This window comes from Mesocricetus auratus, unplaced genomic scaffold (genome assembly GCF_017639785.1).
Source record: "Mesocricetus auratus isolate SY011 unplaced genomic scaffold, BCM_Maur_2.0 Super-Scaffold_100021, whole genome shotgun sequence".
Taxonomy (NCBI): domain Eukaryota; kingdom Metazoa; phylum Chordata; class Mammalia; order Rodentia; family Cricetidae; genus Mesocricetus; species Mesocricetus auratus.
The window spans coordinates 31,347,287-31,354,474 of NW_024429202.1; the positions used below are offsets into that span (position 1 = coordinate 31,347,287).

General features: G+C 41.8%; 1 long non-coding RNA gene across 1 annotated transcript; it reads left to right on the forward strand.

Moving 5' to 3' along the window:
- Positions 1 to 1,594: 1,594 nt before the first annotated feature.
- On the forward strand, positions 1,595 to 3,317 carry LOC121133340. The gene is made up of 2 exons (XR_005870174.1): positions 1,595 to 1,798; positions 2,380 to 3,317. It is a non-coding gene; the product is annotated as an uncharacterized LOC121133340 (long non-coding RNA).
- Positions 3,318 to 7,188: the final 3,871 nt, after the last annotated feature.

Here is a 7,188-nt window from a genome sequence, read left to right on the forward strand (position 1 = left end):
GATCACCCGTGTAGAACAGCCAACAACTATCTGTAACTCCAGCTCCAGGTATTCAACACACACACACCAGATAGATGCACTCTCTTATTTAGGGTTTGTGTTGCTGAGATAAAATACCATGGCCAAAAGGCAAGTTGGAGAGTGTGATGGTTTAAATAAAAATCTCCCACATAAGTCCATAGGCATTATTAGGAGGTGTGGCCTTGATGGAGCAGGTGTGGCTTTGTTTGAGGAAGTGTGGTGCTAGCGTGTGGGCTTTGAGGTCTCAAAAGAGCAAACCATGCCCAGTGCAGCAGTCTCTTCCTGCTGCCTGTGGATCCAGATGTAGAACTGCCAGCTCCTGCTCCAGCACCACGTCTGTTTGCATGCAGCTGTGCTTTCCGCCATGATGGTAATGGACTAAGCCTCTGAAACTGTAACCCAGCCCTAATTAAATGTTTTCCTTTATAAGAGTTGCTGTGGTCAGGGGTCTCTTCACAGTAATAGAAACCCTAACTAAGACAGGGAGGAAAGAGTTTATTTGGCTTAAACTTCCATATTGCTGTTCATCTTCAAAGGAAGTCAGAACAAGAATTCAAACAGAGCAGGAACCTGGAGAGAAGGGCTGATGCAGATAGAAGCCATGGAGGGGTGCTGCATGGCTTCTATCTGCTCAACCTGCTTCTTATAGACCCCAGGACCACTAGTCTAACGGTGGTACCACCTAGAATGAGCTAGGCCCTCCTCCCATTAATTACTAATTAAGAAAATGCCCTATAGGCTTGTCTACAGCCTGATCTTACAGGACCCTTTTCTTAATTGAGGTTTCTTTCTCTCAGATGACTTTAGCTTGTGTCATGTTGATATAAAATTATCCAGCACATGCACATAGATACAGATTTTTTAAAATCTAAATTCGAAGGAGAAATAAGATACATGAACAAGGTAGAAATGGAAACTGCATTTTCTTTGAGTATGGCCTTGGAGCCCAGGGCCATGCAAATGGAAGGAAGGCAAGCACTCTACCACTGAGCTATTTATCTAGGTCTTGAAAAAAAATTAGAAAAGAACAAGATGACAAGCTCAAGTCCAACCTTATTAATAAGTATATCAAATGTACATAATCCATAGTCAGCCAACTCTAAGACACTAGCCATTAACCACACAGGGCTATTTACACTGATTTAAAATTGAACAAAATCAATTTGGTGCCTCTATGACTCTAGGCATAGTTCAAGTGCTTAGTAACCACTGTGTTATAACATTCTTAGTGCTTCTATTGTCACAGAGAGGCGTGCTGAGAGGGGTTAGCCTAAATCTTCAGTTAAAAACAAACAGTATAAGAGTAGTAAAGAAGCAGGGACTATATAGACACACAAATGTGTCAGAGCGGTGTATCCAAACACAGAAAAAAGAGAGTAAAAACTAAAGGATGGAAAAGTGCTTTCTGTAAGAAAGTTTGAGTTAGGGCTATTAGCAAGCAGATCCGTGAACATGGTAAATAACCAACAATAACGAGGAATATTTCAAAAAATGGTAAATGAATCCAGACGGTATAACAATGCCAAAAGTGTTGTGTGCTGAGCAATGGTTTTGAAACCCACAGAGCCATCACCAGATTCATCCTCTGGCATGAAACAACATAAAAAGCTGAAAGAAAGACATGGAATGGTGGTTTTCACGCACTGGACTTCGTGTAGTGTGGGTCAGTAATTTCCAAGGAGCAGAAAGCGGTGAGACAAATCCTATAATTGACCCTTCAACTCTCTGAAAAGAAGAGTGAGGCCTAGCCAGGGATACGGAACATGAGGCCAACCTGGTGAGGTCCTGAGCATGGAGATGGTGTGGGTGGCCCTGGGAGATGAGGTGGTTTGGGATGACAGGGCAGACTGCCAGAGAAGTGTACTGAACAGAGAACAGCTGCTCATCTATTACCAAGGGACGGCTGGTATGCAAAGTGTGAGCTGGGCTGGTATGCAAAGTGTGAGGCTGTAGAAAGAGCCCCGCAACATCCAGGAGGGTACCACAAGGCCAGGAAAACCTCCTGTATGAGAGAGGATTGGGGGGAAGAGGCTTACCTTCACAGTGAGCAGAAACTGGCATAGCATGACTTCACATATGTCAAAACTCTGCTACACATCAACAGGCACAAGTTATTGTACATTAATTACATTTAAAAGATGCCCTTTAAAGCATGAAAAAATTGTGCATCTTTGTGCTAATATATTCAACAACATAGATAAAAGAACAAACTCCTTGAAAAACATAAATAGCAAAATTATCTCAAGAAGCCACCAACAACTGAAGTATCCTATATAGCCAAGAAATTAAATCCCCAATTACAGCATCCTCACCGAGAAAATTATAGGTACAGATGACATCCTGGCAATTTTTTTTCAGAAACTTGAAAGGATGAAATAACACCAATCCTACTCAGATGTTTTTAGAACTTAGAGGAAGGAACAATTTCTTCTTGGCTTGTTCCATTCAGCCAGCATTATTATTCTGATGCTGAAACCCGATGGAGACATCACAGGAAAGAAAGTTACAAATCCATATCCCTTGTGAGAATGATTCAAAATGCCTTCAGGAATTTGAGAAAAATCAACCTCATCAATTATGAAAATAATAACACACTACAGCCAACTGGCTTCCATCGGGAATGTAGCATCTGCTCAACACTGGAGAGCTCATCGGTGTAACTTACTAAATTAACAAAGTGAAAAATAAGGGAAGAGAAAAAGGAAAATCATGGGTCGAAGCTAAAACCCCTCTAAAGAGAAGTCTCTCTGCAGACTGGATTAGAAGTTTCTCAAATTGATAGTTTGTTTTTAAAGGCACCTCTGTGGCTAAGAAATGAATTGGTGGTTAAGAGCACAAACTAAAACAGAAAGTCTTCTGCACTGCAAAGGGACAGGAGAAAGGTATGCTGTGGGATGACTGGACATACTTATAGCCATTTATCTAACAGGAAGTCATCCAAAATATATAAGAAACTCATACTGCATAACAAAAAACAATGAAAAAGAGGAGAGAACTTGGTTTGAGTTTTCTTCAAAGAAGATATACAAACAATACAACAGGAATAGATAAAGGTGCCAAGCAGCTCTGATTACCAGGGGAATGCAAAATGGAGCCACAACAAAATATTACTCCACATCTATTATATGCATGTAAAATGTGGTGTATATATGCATAAAAGTGTTCATGCATGCATGTGCACATGTGTGTACATGCCTATGTGTATGTCTGTGTGTAATGTCTGTGTACGTGTGTGTGTAAGGCTGTGAAGAAATTGGAATCTATTAGTGGTAAAGTAAAATGGTGTAGCCACTGTGGAAAGGAGTATATCAGTTCCTCAAAAAACTAAAATTAGGACTGGGGAGTTGGCATAGAGGACCCAGGTTCAATTCCCAGAACCCACACAGATGCTGACAACTATCTGTAGCTCCAGAGTCAGGGGATATGATGTCCTCTTCTGGCTCCTGCAGGCACAGAACATACATGTGGTGCACATAATCGTGTAAAGGCAAACCACCCATACGTATAAAATAAAAGTCCTCTAAAAATAAAACTAGAATTAATTCATGGAATTAAAATATAATCTGCATATTTAACCAAGAATGTCAGGGCCTAATGAGATGGCTCAGACATTAAAACTTGCTTTGTAAGCCTAAGGATAGATTTTGGATCGCAAAACCCATAAACTTTCCAAGTAGGACTGGATACCCACCTGCAACTCCAGCCCTGGAAAGCTGAGACAGGGCTCCAGAACAAACTGTTGGAGTCTAGCCCTATCAGCTAGTTATGGGTTGGGCTGGGATACTCTGCCTGTCTTAGCTACCCTTCAATTGCTGGGACAAAACACCACAACCAAAGCAAAGAAAGCATTTTATTTGGGGTTTAAGATTCCAGTAGGTTAGAGTCCATAACCATTATGGTGGGGAGCATGGCAGAGGTGAACATCAATCCTTATTATTCTCCACCTCATTTTTTGAGACAGTGTCTCTTACTGAACCGGTATCTCAATGTTTTGGCTAGACTAGCTGGCCAGAGAGTCCTTAGTCTGCTTGCCTCAGTGGTCTTCAGTACTAAGGTTACAGACAGGAGCCACCTGCTTTTCCACGAGTTCTGGTCATGTAAACTAAGGTCCTAATGATTGCACAGCAAGCACTTTAATTCACCGGCTAAGCCATTTTCCAACTCCGTTATAAAACTTTCTTTGAGACAGGGTTTCTATGTAGTAGCTTTGGAGACTGTCCTGGAATTTGCTTTGTAGACCAGGCTGGCCTTGAACTCACAGAGATCTGCCTTCCTCTGCCTCCTGAGTACTGGAATTAAAGGCATGGTGGTGCATGCCTTTATGCATTTTTAAAAAGGATTTTATTATTTATTTTTATTTTATGTGTTTGAGGGTTGTGTCTGCATGCATGCAAGGGCACCATGAACATGCAGTGTCCAAGGAGATCAGAAGGGACATCAGATAGCTGGGACGGTAGTTACAAACCTTTGTGAGCCACATTGAGACTGGGAAATGAGCCTGGGTTGTCTGTAAGAGCAGTGAGTTCTAACTGCTGAACCATCTTTCCAAACTTCCTCCTCCTCCATTAATTAATGGTTGTAATTAATAACATTGATTAATGTTAATTGGTATTAATATTAATCAATATTAGCAATATTATATTAATAATATCAATATTTTTAAATAGAAGATCTTCCAAGGGGCTGTTTTCCCAACCTTCTCTTTTACTCTACCTTGACAGAGTATGTGTGGCTGAACCATGCAACCCTCTGACCTGTTCCTACTGCACTGTTCACAATGCATATCTCAACTGTGGGTCTCTTGTCATGATAACTTTAAGCCTCTGCGCACAGGAAGTAATGCCAACCTGGAGGCCGTTGCCTCCCTAGATGACCTGGGGCGGATAGTGGATATTCATGGAAAGAGTAGAATGCTACCTAGTTCTGCTGCTGTTATGGGGCTAGTCAGACTTAGCCAAGCTACTTTGCAATCTCCATAGCATCCCTCAGTGGAGACCCCACATTCCACCATGGCTGAATTTTTAGACATACTTCCAGGCTTAGCTCATTCTGATGGACAACTGTAGCTAAATCTATAGTATCAGCAGTGTCTCAACTCACCCCTCTCTGGGCACCCTTGTCTTGACTCTGAACCTAGATCAAGAACATCTGGACTGAGTGTCACTTCACATCTCAATCCTAGGAGTTCAAGAAGAGGTCTTCCAAGCTGCCCCAGGAAAAATCAAGGCCCATAGTGTGGAGATTTCAGTGAGGCTCTGGGACCGGACTGGCGGGAGGGCTTCTCCCAACAGTGTGGTGATATCTTGTTTGGACAAATAAAGCATGTTTGAAGATCAGAGGGTATAGCTTGGCACTACCTAACCATTGAGGTCTTTACAGACAGACAGGAAGTGAGATGGCTGGGTGGAGAAAGGCATACAGGCAGGAGGAAACAGGAACTCAGTTGCTTTTCTCTTGGGAAGCTAATGAGGTAAAGGGGGCTGTGGTTTGCTCCTTCTTCTCTCTAATCTCTCAGCATATGTGACTCCAGGCTTTTATTATTAAGATCCATTAGAACTCGTGTTATAACATAGTCCACTGGTTGTAACTACTACTGCATTGTCATTACTTGTGATGTAGCTGACTCTCCAGAAAGTGGAGATCATGTTTTAAGTATTTTAAAAACATCTCTTAAATGACTTATTTTTATTTTATATGTGTGAGTTATGTGCATATATGTATGTGTACCAGGTATGTTCAATGCCCTCAGGAGCCAAAATTGAACTCCCTAGAATCGGGTTACAAATGGCTGTGAGCTGACATGTGGGTGCCAGAAATTGAACCCTGGCCCTCTGCAGAGCAGCAAGTACTCAACTGCAGAAGCATTTCAACAGCCAATCTTTTAAGTCTTTTAATGCATGTCCCACTCATTCAAACATTTTACTGCTCGGTGGCTGCTGAACTAGATGTATCTTTAGTCCAGTTTGTGGAGTACCAAGAAAGCTTTCGGTGACAGTGCAGCTGCTGGTCTCTGAGGTGGGCAAGGCAGTTAATAATGACTACTAACTTCACAGCGTCTGGAATCACACAGGAGATATATGCTTCCAGGCTCACTGTAAGGGGCTACCTTAATTAGGTCTAGCCATACCTATGAGGAATTATCTTGATTGGCTTAATTAAGATGGGGTAACCTGCCCACTGTGGGCGGCAGCATTTTCTGGGCTCCATAAAAGGAGAAACTAGCCTAGCGGCATTTGTGACTCTCTATTTCTTGATTGTGGGTAAAATGTGACTAACTGCCTTAAGCTCCTGTCACTAGGACCCATGTCATGATGGAATGAAACCTGAACTATGAGCCAAAATAACAAATTTCTCCTTGAGTTGCTTTGTCGGGATTCAGGTGCGAGTCAAAGTTGCTGCCCTCAGATGGCTCAAGGGTTTTTGCTGGCATATTCAAGTTGAACTCACAACTAAATAAAACCGGTGAGTTTTGAGAATGAAGAGGAATGACTTGCAGTAGAGGCTTCTGGTGGCTTTCTGAAAACCCTTCCCTTCTCTAATAATGAAGCCTAAATTTTTACTAGTGCACATTATCGCCAATCTCAAAGACTATTTCTTCCCATGCTCTTTAACACTGGATAGACCCATATGATTAAATTTTGGCAAGGAAATAAAAGCAACAACAACAAAAGTGTCAATTCTTAAGTTTCCCGAAAGGTGGCAAGCACATAACCCCCCCTTTTAAATCTGTCCCACCTGCTACCTGGGACAAAGATAGTATGTAAAATTTCAGCAGTCTTCGTGGACTAAGAAGTTAAATACCAAACACTAGAGATGGTAGATTGTGTACCGGAAGGAGACTTATTTCTGATAATTCTTAAGAGTCTCATAACACTCCTCATCAGACCAAATCTAGACTTCTTCAGTGTTGGAGGAAATTGAGCCACCAATTTGTTTTAGCCGTTATTATTTTAGTTCTGCAAAAAGACAGCACTTACTCAGGAATCGTTCCTTAATTCCATTGTGAAGATTTTGTTTTCCCGTTGACCTAAGAATTGAATGTTTCCAGGTTAAATGTAATTACAGAGGCTGTGGTCAGAGCCCTGGAGGTGTTTGGCAGACTAAACTGTGTGTTATTGAGGGAAAACCATCTGTAGATGGCAGGAGACAAGAGTGAGACCCACGTTG